Genomic DNA, 17,056 nt, shown 5'->3' with positions numbered 1-17,056 from the left:
TTGTTAACTTTCACGAAGTTCTGAACAATAGGCCTATTGATCAAAGTCACTCAAGCGCGAATGTTTCTTTACGCCCTATGACATACAAAATCTATGGTGCACCTTTTGCACTGTCCATCTGATAACATTATACATGTAATAATAAAGAACTTAAAATGGGATGCCAAGTTCTATTTATAGAATGCAAACACTACATAATATTGTATGCTCAAGTAACAACTATATAAATCTAAAAATACATTTTTATCTTATTTTGTTCATTTCGTTAAATTTCCCTTAAATATAAATGACCCCCTCAAAACTCTTTAAAGGGTCTTGCTGATGTTTTTTGTAAAATGCACTTTTAAGTAACTATTTTTAACAAAGGGCATAAAGGTTAAGTTATCCTTTAGTCCGTGTATGAGTCATTGTGGGCGTGTGGTTTTGTTGTCTGTTTTCTAATGTTTCCTTGACGGATCGCTCCCAACTAACCCAGATTGGGTTTTTTATGTACATTTCGATATCAAAAAGTAAAATAGTTTGTTGGTTTTTTTCAAAATATTTTCGGGAAACAAAAAATGATGCCAAAACATGAGCGAGTCCCTTTAAATGAAGAATATAACTTATACCAATCCAAAATAATGTGCGTAACTTGTGTTTGTAATAAGGGACTTGAGATCGTTCGAGAACAAATAGGGGCCAGACATTGAAAAATAAATAATTCTGAACTTTTTTCATGGGTGGAATTTGGCTTTTTTCGAATTTGACGTTTGTGTTGGTGAGATACATCATACATTTGAATCGCATAGGTTTCATGCAGTGGCGTAGCTACATATAGGCCTTGTAGGCCTGGGCATACAACGTTTTTGAAAGAAAGTATATGCTCGCTCATAATTTCCTTCGCAAAAACTTTTATGTTTAATGTTGATTCTCAATAAGATCATGAAGTATAAATTACTTGATATGTGGAATACGCCAAATAGTTACTTATAAGATATGGAGTTATACTCAAAATCATATAAAACCTTATCTGGAGCTTTTGTTTCATAGACAATGCACTACCACGGATAAAGCATTAAGGATCTTTTAGTCAAATTTTACACAAAAAGCGACATGTAGAGATTGTCTGTAATACATCTTGAGTAGATAACTCTGAATAATTATCGTTCATATATTTTGCCAATTTAGACTACATCTGACTATCTATACATAGTTGTATGTGCATGGAAGATGTTGGGTTTGTAAATGATTACTGGAAATGTTTAATGTTCGTAATGTCCATCTATATTATATCATAATGTTCTTTTGATGTTCGTGTATATCATATCATATCATCGATGTGTGTATATATATTTTTGGTACATCTATATATATATGTTAATCTCTTCACTTATGGAGGAATAAAAAGTATCTATCTATCTATCTATCTACACTTCAAACTTGACTTGAGGCGTATTTAATTTACTAACAGGGTATGCAGGCTTTACCAAATGCATCCCAACAAAATGCATTGGACATATTAATTATGTTTATGTTTTACGCGGTTTGATTTGAATTGTAAAAGTGTATAATATTCATTTATTAAATGTTTAAAAGGTTGTTAGTATGTACTTGCACAAGAGAATGGTTTTATGCGACACACATTTTAAAAACTAACAATCTCAATAAAAATGTCAAGTAATAGCCGATTTAGGCAATTTAAAACGAAAAGGGAATTATACTTGAAAAAACTGATTGAAGGATAAAATGAAGTATTTTAATTTAATTTAAAACATTATGGTTTGATATCTTACGCCTAATTGGCATTTAATTGCATAATAATACGATCCATATTTTTCCGGGTTTTAACGAGTTCTCAGAGTTTATTTCCGGGGAATAAGTTTACCTGTCTGAATGCGATGACCCACATTCTATTTTTAACTACAATGTACATGTAGATATTATCGGTCCCCGGCCGAAGCAAAATCTAAAAACAGGTATACAATACATGTATTTATTGGATTCTGTAAGCGTTAATTTTGCAACCGTTTGCGGATTCTGCTTTTCCATATTGCGTTCTGTAACTCGCCGATATCAAAATATATATCATGTGCGTTATATGACGAAAAACGCAGCGTTTCCAAACTATATTAACCGCATAACATAGACTGAAGACTCATTACGGCGCTACTTTTAGCAAGCTGACCAATATGCAGAACGCAGTCCGTAGCAATTAGAGCAGATTGCTTACTAGGTATTTTCGATGTAAATGTTAATATAATTTAGGTCGTTGACCCACGCGTTCTGACCGCGCTGGGGTTGATACGCCCGTGCGCGCATTAATTCGCTAAAAGTTAAAAATGTTATGTCGATCTGCCGATGCGATTTCCGAGATACGGTTATAAAAGTCTGCATGCCTAGCGGCCTACTGCCTAAAAAAATGATATTCAAATTTAAATAACCCATAAATGCAATAAATACTAATAGCTACTCAAACACTTTGAACAACTCATTTTTTATAAAAAAAAATTAATCAAAGCAAGTTTGGAGTTTATTTAAACAACATGCAGGGTGTATTACTTTATTTTATTGTAATCATTGCAAATAAGAATAAGTGTGTGTAATGTTCATAAATAAGTCCCCAAACTCGCATAGAATCATCGGTCCTACACATTTTTAAGCCCCTAGCTACGCCCCTGTCATGTAATTGTCAAATACAACATAGAACATTCGTGTCATTGTTGTATGTCATTGGAATTTTACAACGATCATTGGAGCGAATGCTTACGTTATTAATGAACTTGACAGACTGTAGAATATATGTTTTGACGTAGGGAATTTTATAATATTTAGCATACAAGTTTGCGTTTGACGTAGTTCTGGCTTCCATAACTTTAATGTAGATATATATTTTTGATGATTACTACACATAAATACGTCCCAAAAATATGAAATATAGCGTGTTCGCTGAAGCTCTTTAGCTAAAATCGAGGAGAACCAGACGGCTTGTATATATTATCTTTCCTATATGCTGTAAACAAAAATAGGATAGGTACAATTTTCGAGAAAAAACAACAACAGAAATACGTACTGTGTAAATGAAACATCTTAATAACATATATAAAAAGAGAAACAAACTATATGAAGTTATAGTGACACTCTAATTCAAAATCAATACATACACATGTGCTACAAACAACTAATTACTAAATAATGCATTCATGGAAAATATTTATTACTATTAACAAGATTGAAACTGTGTATTGAATAGCTGCAAAAATATTAAATGATTGGTGAATGCTAAAAGATTTACTGAGATCTACTATAGTCTCATAAGGTAGAAATACCGTGTGTTCTGTCCATTTCTTTTAAATTCAAACTCAGTATCCTTCATAGAACCATTGTTTTCGACATTACTTTATCTTTTATTTGGATATTAAAACAAGTGTAGTAAATGTGTTAATCTTATTTGGGAGTAAGAGTGTTTCTTTACTCAAGTAAAGCTATAAATATATACACCAATGTTAACTGCGTCACAAAAATAAATAAAAGAAAATAAAAAACAGGCATATCAAGCAATCTTGAAAAATATACGTTTTTCATGTACACTAACTCGATTTCATTAGCTGATAAGATGATTTGCACTTGGTTGAATTAAGAGGCCATTTTGTATCTAATTACGTGTAAATGACGGGAAATGCAAGGGTCCAGTTTCCGGTACAATCCTGATGTATGACACTTGATTGGTCGTTCACAAGGGTTAATTTCGTCTCCATTAGCAACATGGCACGTGCTAATGACGTGATAGCGAGGTTATCTACCAGAAGTTGGATATCGAAGAATACTCTGGCATTTATACTAATTATCAAGTGTCAAATTTGTGTCGTCTGATGGTATAAAGTCATTGAAATATCCGCATTTTAATCATACTGTTTAATAACGTCCGTATGCACTGTTGGTAAAGGTATAATGAAAATACTATCAGTTTTCATTTTAATTTAATATTTTTGATTTAATGATTTTGATTTGATAATTGACAGTGGTATATCGACTTTGAAAAGTCACTCTCTATCAAATCATAAAAAGCAGACGATATTATTTTTGTATCCACACGTCATTCAAAATGAGCTTTATCACACCTTGTGGTGACACCTCGGACCTAACAATCGGCGGGGCGCTTGCTGCACGCGCGGCCGAGACCAGTCGGTCTCACCAGAGGCTTATTAAGACCAAACGCCTGCTCCAGGTCGAGCGGAGGCTTGTCCGCTCGTGTGAGCGTGTTGTGCTCCTGAACGACAGGATCCGAGGTTTATCCAAACGTTACCAGTCTGCTCGCGCAGAAAACTTCAAGAGCTTCCGGTACAACATCCGGATCCGTCTCGCGGTGGTGGAGGGCGTACGGAACATGTACTACGAATACGCACGTGATCGAGCTGAAGAAGTCGCTGAACTCCGGAAAGAACTTTACGACCAGAACGTCCACATCATCACGAACTCTGGTCGTGACTCTGACGTAGATGATGACGTCACGGATTTGGACTCTGATATCAGCGATGATGACGTGGAGATCTTCGATGGGGCGAGTTTTGTTGACGAGCCGGAAGAGGCGGGCAGCCCACTGGATCGCCCAACTCCTGTTACCGGAAGTCCTAATAACGGAACTGCATCGTGAAGTGAACTTGTTTGAAACCTGGATCAAACTCTTAGTTACACTGTGGCAATCCCTCAGGCTTAAGTGACGCTAACATCACTTGGTATTTGTTACTTGTTTATTAATTTGCAATGATCGATGCATTTTATTACAATGACCTTGAACATAAAAAGTGCTTATCCTTAAAAGAGTACTTATCCTTAAACATAAAAAGTGCTTTAACCTTAAATATAAATAGTGCTTTTAAGCCAAAAATGACGGTAACCGGAAACCGAAGAAAAGAAAATAGCACTACGTAAAAAGTTAAGCGCTACTGGCCAGTTGAATTTTATTTAAATACGCATACAATGTTTATTTATATTAATTTCTTGTTTCTTGTCAAGACATTATTTTGAAAATGTGGAATGTTATTTAATTGTACATACATCTCTTATCATATGTTATATTTATGTGCAAACTGGTTATCTACATATGGACTATGATATGCAATAAATTATACGGAATTGACTTATTTGGGGTTTTTTGTCAATTGAGAAAATGAATATGAGCACATTCCGGGACAACTTCTTACATATTTAATAGGTGATTTAGAAGAAACTTCCTATTCAAATTACGAATTTTAACAAAAAATATATACAAAACCAGTTTACAAAATATAAGAATCATTCCATTTTCACTTTATATGATTTAAGTTAACAAATGTTAAAGAGAGGCTGTACGACATAACGGTAAAATACAGCAATTGAAAGCAACTAGAAATGAAGATTTTCGAATACATTGACGAATCTTATTTTCCATGATATTATTATGCTTAGAACAGCTTAAAACTAATTGAGCCATGATTCTGTGAAATAGTTGTCTTCATTTAATAAAAAATAATGATGATGATAATAATAATAATAATACTAATAATAATAACAATAACAATAATAATTATTATGATAATAATTAAAGTAATCATAATAATAGTAATTATAAAAAAGTAATAATAATGATAATAATAATTAAAAGGTATTTTTTACAAAATATATTTGACAAAAAAATATGTATATGACTACTTGTAGTCTTAAAAGCTAACAAAAAAGAAAACAACCAAAATATAGAAACGCTTATTATGTTTTAGCAATAACATTGACTTGTCACGCACTTGTCAAGCAGATAAGACTTTAATTAGTTTAAAAGTAGGACTCGAGTTCGATTCGTGAATGACAAGTCCTTTTTTGTCTTTAAATAGGCCAACAAAGACGTAGAGTTTGTTCAGAAAAATGTTTCAAGTATAAAAAAAAACATGTTGAGAAATACCCCTGAAGTATGTTAAATACATCTATATAGTATGTTTCGAGGTACGTATGGAGTATGTTAAGATGTACGCATAAAATACATATGAATTATGTTGAAAATTACCTATAAAGTATGTTAAATCCCTCTAAAAAGTATGTTAGCGCTACGTATAAAGTGTATATATTAATATATATATTAATTATGTTGAAAATGACCTAAACAGTATGTTAAGAAATACATATAACAATAAATTATGATGAGAATGACATAAGTATGTTAAATATAACTACAATGTATGTTAAGAAGAGCGTATGAAGTATATAAATTATATTGATGTGACCTATAAAGTATGTTCAGCTGAAGAACATGAGCCGTGCTAGGACATTGATGATGTATACTCTTTTTAATTATATACATTCTTTTCTTCATCTACAACTCTAGGGAATGTCCATGCTACAGGCATGTAGAAAATATTAAATATTGGGGCCGCGAATGAGGGGAGGGGGGTTTGTCAATGATAAATCGTCCGTGTTGTTAGCATAGCATCGTTACTCTGGCCCCATTTTTTTGAAACATGATTAGTCCCTTATAACAGGATTAAGCTATGCTTCAAAAATTGTTTTAGTATAATTTGTGTGACATTTACATTATTTGTAAATTTGGGACTTCATTAGGGAATTATCTGTATGCTTTTCACAAGTTTAACTTAGGTGAATCAGGATTTAGTAAGCAACTTGGCTTAATGAAATAAGCTACGTAAGTTTGTTTCGCTTAAAAAGTTTCGAGAAATTGGGGCCTGTTTTACGAGAATGATGGGGTGGCGCTGGGAGGGGCATCTCCCATCGCTGAGGAAGGCAGCGCAGATTTAAAATTAAAAGCTTTTTAGGTAAATGTTCAAATGTGTTAGAAATAAAAAAAAATAACTTCTTCCGAAACGTCGATACATTTCTGTTGTATTATTTTGGCGAACAATTATTACAAGGAAAATCGTGAGTATATATTATTTATTGGCTGCTGGTCATGATAACATTTCTTGTACGTGTTTGGATAAAAATAATCTATTAATTAGTGCTTTTCCGGGTACTTCTGAGTTGCACGTAGTTTCAACGTGGGGTTGTATGCGCTTTTTGTCGTCTGATTCAGATTTACACGTATTTTAAATTTCAATTGCTTGCCGCTATCTTTTGAAGTCTTATTACTCATTTAAACGAAACTTTGCTGGAAGGTGTTTTTTCACAAATGCAAAAAAAAATGAAAGGTAAAGGGAAATGCGCGCTCGGTGTTTTTTTTTAACCAGACACACACAAGGAGCCTTTAAAAGGACACCAGTTTCCTCAATACACGCGTATGTATAGTTATTACCATTTTATCTCACATCTTGAAAAGTGTACAGTTTCACATAGAAAGGCAGCCATTATTGTACCATTAAAGTATAATTATCAAGCACACATTTCTCCCCGTTTTCAAATCGAGTCGTTTGATTTGATTCATTACGCTTTCCGTCTTCAAATTTTCTTTTCTCGTTTGTTATCTATGCTTCGCTGCATACAAATAAATCTGACGTATTTTATCTTCGACTATATTTTCCCCAGTAGCAAATAACACCGCCAATTTTCTTTCGGAAAAAAATATCGTCGCTAAAAATGGATTCCTAAATTATTCAGATCACGTGACTATTGGAGCTCAAGCAATTTATTCAAGAAACGGACTATTTTACATTTCTGCCGAGCGGGCAAAGAGTGAGTGTGTCGCGTAAGAAATTTGCCGGATTTTTGCAGATAAACGCCTTTAAAGTGCGAGGTAAGTGCACAAATAGATGAATGTAATATTAATATAGACGTTGGTAGACTTGTTTGGAGGTTTTTATGCGTTTTAAAAGCACTAAAAGCGATTTATTGGGTAATTATACTGTTCACTACTGGATTCAAGATGGCGGACCTCTTTCATTTCGCCTTGCGCGGTGGTGGTCGATGTTGATTTTCAAAAATTAATTTCTCTTTTATTTTACAACTGAAAAATATGAAATTGAAATTTTCGTTCAATTAAATTAGTTTTAATGCAATTGTGTAATAATATTGAAATTTTGTTATATGACTAAAGAGTATTATTGGAAAAACCTGTGATTGGCCTTTGATTTAAGCTCCGCCCACTGCGGGTTTTCATTGAATAATGGAGATAATTCATCAGCTGTCAGATGGAGTGTATTGCAATTTAGATCTGCATAGTGAACTACACACCAGACCGCGTTTTCAGATGTGCAGACGACAAGTTTTCTTGCAAAGGAACGTACTTGACACATATTTCGATTTAGCGATAAAATTTAAACTGACATTGTTCAGGATTGCGCGTAAAAAAAGTAGACCCAATACGTCGTAATAATAGAATAAAGCTTTGACGTTGGTATTATGAACACGATGTGTGGTATGTTGTAAAGCTTCGCTTAAATTGATTTTTATCTGTCTGAGAAGAATTAAAAGAAGTCAGACACTGAGAACAGATAGATCAATAGATACACAAGAGAGAAAATACTGCGTTCCAGAAACCTCGCTCTACACACTTGGAGTTATTTTTCGCCGCGTGTAAATATCCCTCACTCAGACAGCTGCCAAATTGAATGAGCGCACATCTTTCGCGAAACTGCATTATCTTCTTTTTATCTGCCCGCTGCACCGAATTAGATTACACGAACATTTTGGGGGCGCATTTAGGGTTCATTTTCGTCGTAGTTATAGTAACTTAATGTAAAGAGCATTCATTAGTGTTAGCTGGTGTCATTCTCAGTTATAGGATAGATAATTATGAAATATGTGTGTCATATGTCTAGCTTTAATAATGAAACTGTTTTATTAAACGATTTTCATTAGCATTTCGGATGAATGAAGTGTTATTAAAACTAAACATTTTTTGAAGTGTCACAGTCACTCGTATTTAAAATCAGTGCATACACATGTATTACAAACATAATATTTGAGTGGTAAAGCTTTAACTACTTACTAAATATAAATAACTGATAACAAGATTGTAACCAAGTATTTAATGGCGGAAAACGCACAAATATTAAATGATTGTTGAGTGCTAAAAGATAAACAGTGATCAACTATCGACCGATCAACTATCGGCCCATATGGAAGAAATACCGTATTTTCTGCATTTGTCCTCAAAATAAAGCAAGGTATTTCAAATTAAACTCGGCATCCTTCATAAGAACCATTATTTTCGATATTTATTAATCCTTTTCGGTAAATAAAACAATTATATTCCTTGTGGTCAATTTTATTTGGGAGTAAGATTGCATCTTTAAAATACACAAGTATAAAACAATGTCAAAGTCGGAACGTCAAATGTATACACAGTGTGGGCCACCATAAACGATATATTGTTCACGATACAAATTGATATTATTATTATACGCACATGAACGACATTTTTGTGACTATTTTAACAACAATAAATTCTGTCACCGATAATTTCCCACAGTACGAGGGTGGTATCGATTCGGTTGGCCGCAAAATCTAATCGATTAGGTTTTAGGTATATTTGCATAAAACCACACGCAACCGCCACGGACTTGTTAAGTTAATTGAGTAGCCAATAGTTCGTTGACTCCGGTCAGAACATTAAAGCATACATTACCAATGTGTGTCCATGTATTGTTGCTTATGGTCGGGTCATTCACACTTCAAAGGTTAGCAAGATATATGTCTTTATTCACGTTAGAAGTTAACTAGTAAGTACATAATTTAAGTCAAGTCAAAGTCAAGTCAAACAGCGTTTATTCTCTCATACCATAATGTATGGCAAATGAGGTGTATATAATAAACATTGTACATACATGGCATGGCGGCAGATTCATGATTAAATTTAGACCATGATACCCAGCATGGCTATCAAGGGCCCTAGCTAAGGAGTTATAAAAGGTGGCTTTTTTTGTAGCACCCTTTTGCCCTCATGGAGACCAGCATGTGCACCCTCCACTTTCATATAATTAAATGTAAATATAATTATGTAATATGTTCTTTTATTTTGATTAAAACTTAAAACAGGACTTTAAATTCATACAAACCAATTTGGCAGGTGAAACCTAATATTACTAGTAGAAGCACAATTTGTACATTTTCATCATGTTCAAGTTCTTCACAGTCCTACACCATGTGTAATATTTCTCCTTTAGCACCCTGTCCCTTCTCTGCTGCACCCTGTCCCTTCTCTGCTGCACCCTGCCCCTTCTCTGCTGCACCCTGTCCCTTCTCTGCTGCACCCTGCCCCTTCTCTGCTGCACCCTGCCACTTCTCTGCTGCACCCTGCCCCTTCTCTGCTGCACCCTGCCCCTTCTCTGCTGCACCCTGTCCCTTCTCTGCTGCACCCTGCCACTTCTCTGCTGCACCCTGTCCCTTCTCTGCTGCACCCTGCCCGTTTATAAAACCTGATTTATACCCTAGCATCGGAGAGTCATGTTTTATCGTGAAATGTGACTAACTAGAACGTAAATATACAATCAAACGATCATCATTTTATTTAGTCAGTCATACTTTATACGGCTATATTTTTGTGTTTTAAAATAGTACTTAATTGCGAAATGTATTTTGTCCCCATGTTACTCTTATAATTGTATATCCTATTTTAATACATAATTATGGATGTTACCATAGGTGTAAATGGTTTGAAGAATACAACATGGTCTTCAATGCATGTTTTATATCGCTACGAAACAATCTACAAATGCTATGATTGGAATGTTTAACATGTAATAACGTTGTTATCTGTAAATACATACTGGGGCGATTTTAATTGTATACTTCTCTCAGTAACTTGCTTGCCAAGAGTCAGGGTGGGGCACTATTCCGACACTATGCTGCCTTTTTACTACAACCCGCTGTGTCCCTTTGTTTAACAGTCATTTTTCAGAAATAAGTATACAAATAATAAATATACATATAGTTGTAAATGTATTTGGATATCTTCTATATAGGAGGAAATAAAGATTTGATTGATTAATTGACACGAAAGTAACGATTACAGCTAAGGTATTCATAACAAAATATTGAAAGAAGTTACAACACTTAAACAGTAAGAATTAAACATTGGCCCTTGCAAGTGCACAATTAAGACGTATTCAATGCGCTTCAAAGGCGCCCTTTCTGTCCTAACACCCTGCCCTTTTTAAATCTTGGCTGTACCATTGCGTGTTTATACCAAACATAAGCCCCTGGGAGGTTAATGTGTCCCTGGGCGGTAAATCTTGTCATTTAAAGTTTATTCAACGCAGCTTGATTTAGTTACTTTCATATAAATACTGCATGAGTCTTACTCAATTCGAAGAAAACCGCATTAGCCAGGATGATGTTTCGTTAAGATCCGTTAAGGGACAAATGTACTAGAAAGACTTATTACGAACTTCAACAAATGAAACTCCCACACATAATCTAGTGAAGGCAGTAAGTCAACGGTACAGAACACATATTGTAATGCATATCAATTAAACAACACTACGCGGCTTCGTGACAATATCAGATGGAAAGCGATGCAGCACTGGACCACTTCGTGTAGGGAGGCAATATTCAGACCAGTGCACATTAGAACACCAACACGCCAGCTATTTCACGAATCGCTTATATCGCTGGCGTGGTTGTTTAATGTCCCTATAACATTTGAATAATCACTTTATGTAAATCAGTGGCCTTTCATCTCGCTTTTTTATTAACCCGTAATGTTTAATTCATAACACGAGCATTAAAACCATTCTAATAGAAAAACAACCCCCAAACCACTCACTATTTTTTTTCGAAAGTATCTCCATTATTGCCCGCCTATCAAACTTAAGTTTCACACGCGAAATGTGAATTATAAAACCATTTTTATATCCCAAATTAGTATGTGTATTACTCCTCGTCTTTCATGGAAACTACTTTATACAAGATTTGCGTCATTTTATACGAGCAATTTCCTATTTTATTAAATCTGGGTAGACAGTTTGAATATAACAGCGGGTAGTGTTCTTGTATAAAGGTCATCCCGTATTAATTTTAAAATGTGTATTTTGTTTCATCATCAGCATCAGCATCATCAGCATCAGCATCAGCATCATCAGCATCATCAGCATCAGCATCATCAGCATCATCAGCATCATCAGCATCAGCATCATCAGCATCATCAGCATCAGCATCATCAGCATCATCAGCATCAGCAGCAGCATCATAATCAGCATCATCAGCATCAGCAACAGCATCATCATCATCATCATCATCATCATCATCATCATCATCATCATCATCATCATCATCATCATCATCATCATCCCAACCACCACCACCACCACCACGTCAACACCAACAAGTTTTCGTCCAAATCGTTGTCATCCTCAGTGTCATAAACTATCTTCATCATAACTACCAACATTATTATTGTTTTTGTTGCCGTCGTGGTCGAAAAAAAATGCGGTTACATTATCGTATAGTAACCTTTAAGCCACTACATGACACAAATTTTACTGTGTACGGCTACAATTTTCTAGTAACATGATTTCAAATTTCATCCAATACCGTATATAGAATTGTTATTGGAATTCCACTTCCAACTTCCAGCAAATGTGTTGAATATTACATTCTAGGGAAAAATCTCACAATGGTATTATATTGGGTACATTATGCGCCTCTCTGAAGTATTTTCTTAATGGCTCTTAAACAGACCTCACAAAGAAACTCGTGCGTGACGTGCACAGGTATGATCGCACAGGTAGCCTACGCCATAATGAGACAGTTCTTGGAAATTTATGTACGAAAGATTATGGTTTTTTTCTTCATTACTGTCTTTTTTTGTGTAGCTTCCAGCGCCATCACCTTATATTTCTTAATCGAATATTCTGCTGTTCTCAAATACAGCATTCAGAACTATTAGGCCATTTTCTATCGAAAACAACATCGGATGTATGCCGTTACATCAGTAGAAGTAGTTCGTAAAGTTTTAAATAAAAGTATCAATTAATTGTAGTGTTTTAACGCGTATTTTGAATATATAAGTTTAAATCATTGCAAGTGAAGTGTATTAAAGCATAAGAATAAGTTTCCCAAGAGGAAAGTCATAAGTGTATCTGTTAACTTGAAATTACTTGCAGCGTAGTTAAATGTAACGATTTCAGACATTGTAAACCGTCCATATACATCCAAGGTTGTTTTCGATTGAAAATGACCGAGGCGCTCCGAATACAAATACAGATGTGTTTCTTATTTCCTTACGGAGAATACTGAGAGGCTTATATAAGGACTATACATGTAAAAGCATGGTGTTTAACAAAAATTTACGCTCAAACTCCCTTTGGTGGTACGCGAGATCATGTTCAGAGACTTTTACGGAGTTCCAGGGACTTGTGAGGGTAGTACACGGTATGCAGAAACTCAAAATTTGACATTTTTCGGTACGCAGACTCTCGATTGAGTTTAATATTATTTGTTACGCAAGAAGTTTTCATAAATGTTACGCCGAGGAACAAGACCAGCATTTAGACTTAAAATATAATTAAGCGAGACTTGTAACTCCTCGATGCGTTAACGATAAATGACGTCGATTACGTAATTTCTACCGCCCTTACGTGAACCGTTTAGGCGTTTACGTCGTAATTTAGCAGCCTACACGCTTAGTATTCATGGTTATTAATACGTTTGAATATTTTACGTACATATAAATATTATAAATTCAGTCTTAGTGGTATATTCTTTTTATTTATTTGTTTATTTGTTGGTAACGCGCCGAGTCATACTCGTTGTATTTAATAGAAGATGTTTATAATTTAATCCATTAGTTATTCATTTCGTTTTTTTTTTTCGTTTTTTTCTGTCCATAGACACACACATAACACAATTGTGTGTACACATTTAATACACGTATATATATATATATATATATATATATATATATATATATATATATATATATATATATATATATATATATATATATATATATATATATATATATACAAATATATTTTAAAAGCCATACCGACAAACAAGCAAAGCGTTTTTTTTATTATAAAACAATTTATAATACTTTTGTATACTATCGGAAGTCCGTTCTTTTTTGCTCGCTCATTATACACAATTACACATCATGATTTCGTCTAAACACAATAACCAAATTGCGTGGCAACATCGCATTTTAGAAAGATCAAAATTTAAAAACATGTCGGCGTCGGATGGGCGACACTTAATCGCACTGATTGATGCGCCGCTAAGAACAAACAAGAATGTTGGTCGTAAAATACCGCGTTTTCGTGTACGACCACAGTTCGAGCAAAGAGGTTTCTCTAGTAATACATGGTCATAAAATTCCGGATTGCGGACATATTTAGGCCAGCACGATATGATTATGTTGGACAGAATACGAACTTGACGTTGTTGTTATTTTTTCTTGTATCGTTACATATGGCTTAACATATCCATTTCAATACCGACAATGTACACAATTACATTACGGTCGAACCCCGTTGGCTCGAATTCGCTTGGCTCGATTTTTCTCGATGGGTCGAACTGGATGTAATGGACCGATGTTATTCTTTTTAATGTAAGCATTACCGCTTGGTTCGATTTTCCTGAGGCTCGATGTATTGCCTGTCCCTTGGAGTTCGAGCCAACGGGATTCGAATGTGCATTTTAATGGTATAATACAACAGTCGGTAACAAGTTGTTACTACTTCTGCAGTTGTTGCTGTTGTCTTGACTACCACGTGTTTGGTTATCGAAGTACTTTATGTAAATACCTCTAGGGTGATCTTGTTGATGTTGCCGTAGTTGTTGTTTTCGTTATTGATCTTGCTGCTGTCGTTGTTTTCGTTGTCGTTGTTGCTCCTGCTCGTGTGATTGCTGGCTGGGCTGCTGGTTTGGTTTAAACCAGTGAAATATCATTTCTATTTCACCGGTAATCTATAAAGCACGTGTACACATACATGTATAATAAATACTAAATAGTTACTCTCTCGCGAAAGTGATATGGGAAAAGAAACACAATTGAATAAATATGGGTTCTCTTCATCGAGTAACAAACTCTTTCTCATGCTAAAGAAGACGACTTCCTCTTCTCTTAAAAACTTAATGCCATTGCTCCACCGTCGTATAATATTTTACGAGGGGCCTCCAATCTCATAATGATTCCCTCAGGTGTGGTTTTAACTAAAGTCATTAGTGAGTTGAATTATTAATTTGAGAAAACTCTCTCTGTAACGTCATTATATTTATTTTTACAAATGTGCTTTTATTCAGATATCTTTGAAATTTTAGTGAGAGTGTGTGATTTCTGAAGGAGGCAATGTGCAATAGGAGTGAATCAATTGGTTTACGTGGTTATTAATAAAATGTATCGAACAATACTAATGACAGTGAATCAAAATTAAGTCTCCCATCGTTTCGCATTAAACTGCAGCGTTCTTAAAGCTGCACTCTCACAGATTGAACGTTTTTCCAACTTTATTTGTTTTTGTCTTGGAAAGAACCAGTTTATGCGAAAATGCATGGAAACCAGTGATATAAGACTGCTGACAAAAAATTCAGATCGTATTTGTTTTATTTATAAGTATATAAGTTCAAAATTGATGTTTTATGCATTTTTTGTTAGTAACGCGTTTAGCCATAAAACTTTGATTTTCGAACGGAAATATGAAAAATTGCGATCTGATCAGAACTCAGAAGCTGATATTGACGCAAACATTGGCTCATTACAAGACCAAAAATAATAAAGTTGATAAAACGGTAAATCTGCGAGAGTGCAGCTTAAGAAGGACTCGTTCATGTTTTTGCACCATTTTTTTACGGTAGTGCATTTGGAAACACTTATATCATAACTATGTTACACCTGGGAGTAAGATTACATTATATCATTGGTCCCAGGTTACACATAGATACCGATACATTTAACGTTTAAAGAATTATTTTGCTGCAAAGTGGTTTGCCAACCCACGCTGATACAGTCAATGAAAAATTAGGAAACTGACAACAAAGCTTCACAAGCGCCCATACACAATCATAATCATAATTTAACTTTTAAGAGTTTTGTTGAATCGCGTTATAAATGCTATTTAAATTCTAGGACTTCAAAGACAATATTTGAGCATATATCAACATTTTTTGAAGGGTTCCAGCTGTCAGTATCTTATTTTTATCACTCCTAATGCTTTGCCACACTTAATTCTGTCATACAGTACATTTAACAAAAACATAAGCGTGTCCCTTTAAGCCTTACGTTCGTTAAAAACCATATTCATGAAACCATTCTACACATCAGATTGGTGTTTCTGGTAACTAATTTGATATAAATACAGTCGAGTTTTGTTGGCTTGAACTCCCAGAGACCATTGAAAATACCTCGAGCCCCGGAAAATTCGAGCCAAGCGGGAATTCTTACTTTTAGATAAATAGGTCTTTAAATTAAATCCAGTTCGAGCCAACGAGGAATTCGAACCAAGCGAGTTCGAGCCAACGAGGTTTGGCTGTATTTCAAAAATATAATATGCACAAGCTATTCTACTCATTTGACGTAGCTTAGATGTGATCATTTCATGTTACGCCTTTTTTCCTTTATAGCAACTTTTTGCTTTCTTTGGAAACAAACACCCTTTTCATCTGCATCACACTCGCAAGTCAATATTACGAAATCCAAGTTGTCATTGTGCCATCTCGTCGTGAAACTTTTGACCCCGCCCACTTAAAATCTCATTTCTATCGATTTCTGCGGTGTTTAAATATTTTATAATTCTCTAATTGACAACAAAATTGTCATCCCTTTTTCTTCATACTCCAGGCATTGGCACATCCATTTTATTGGTCGCTGCATGCGAATTCAATTAAATCGGACTGGTTTTAGTCAATTACCGACCAAGCCTTTGATTGAAAGTGATACGTCATTGTTCCGTAGACGCTTGATTGGCAAGAATCCATTCAAATTCCCATCTGGGTGCTTCAGAGTCTGGCGCTTTGAAACATTCTACCCGAATCGTTATATAAAGACAAGGTGATAATCTTTGGGGAAAGTTTTGAGGAAAAATTGGTTTTGTAGCTTGACATCGCTTTTCTCGAAGTGATCGGAATCCACTCAGAATCATTACAGTCAAACCCCGTTGGCTCGATATCGAGGGACCGGCAAAAATACCTCGAGCCTCGAGGAGTTCGAGCCAAGCGGAAA

At 34.8% G+C, this 17,056-nt stretch overlaps 1 protein-coding gene across 1 annotated transcript in view; it reads left to right on the top strand.

Annotated features, from left to right (window-relative positions):
- The first annotated feature begins 7,623 nt into the window (after positions 1-7,623).
- Positions 7,624-17,056, top strand: part of LOC128232986 (muscle M-line assembly protein unc-89-like) — a 75,199-nt gene continuing 65,766 nt past the window's right edge. The window contains exon 1 of the mRNA XM_052946828.1: positions 7,624-7,690. The gene's annotated coding sequence lies outside the window, so the exon portion shown is untranslated. The remainder of the gene's footprint in view (positions 7,691-17,056) is intronic.

Source organism: Mya arenaria, chromosome 1 (assembly GCF_026914265.1).
Source record: "Mya arenaria isolate MELC-2E11 chromosome 1, ASM2691426v1".
Lineage (NCBI taxonomy): Eukaryota > Metazoa > Mollusca > Bivalvia > Myida > Myidae > Mya > Mya arenaria.
This window is presented reverse-complemented; position numbering and strand designations above follow the sequence as displayed.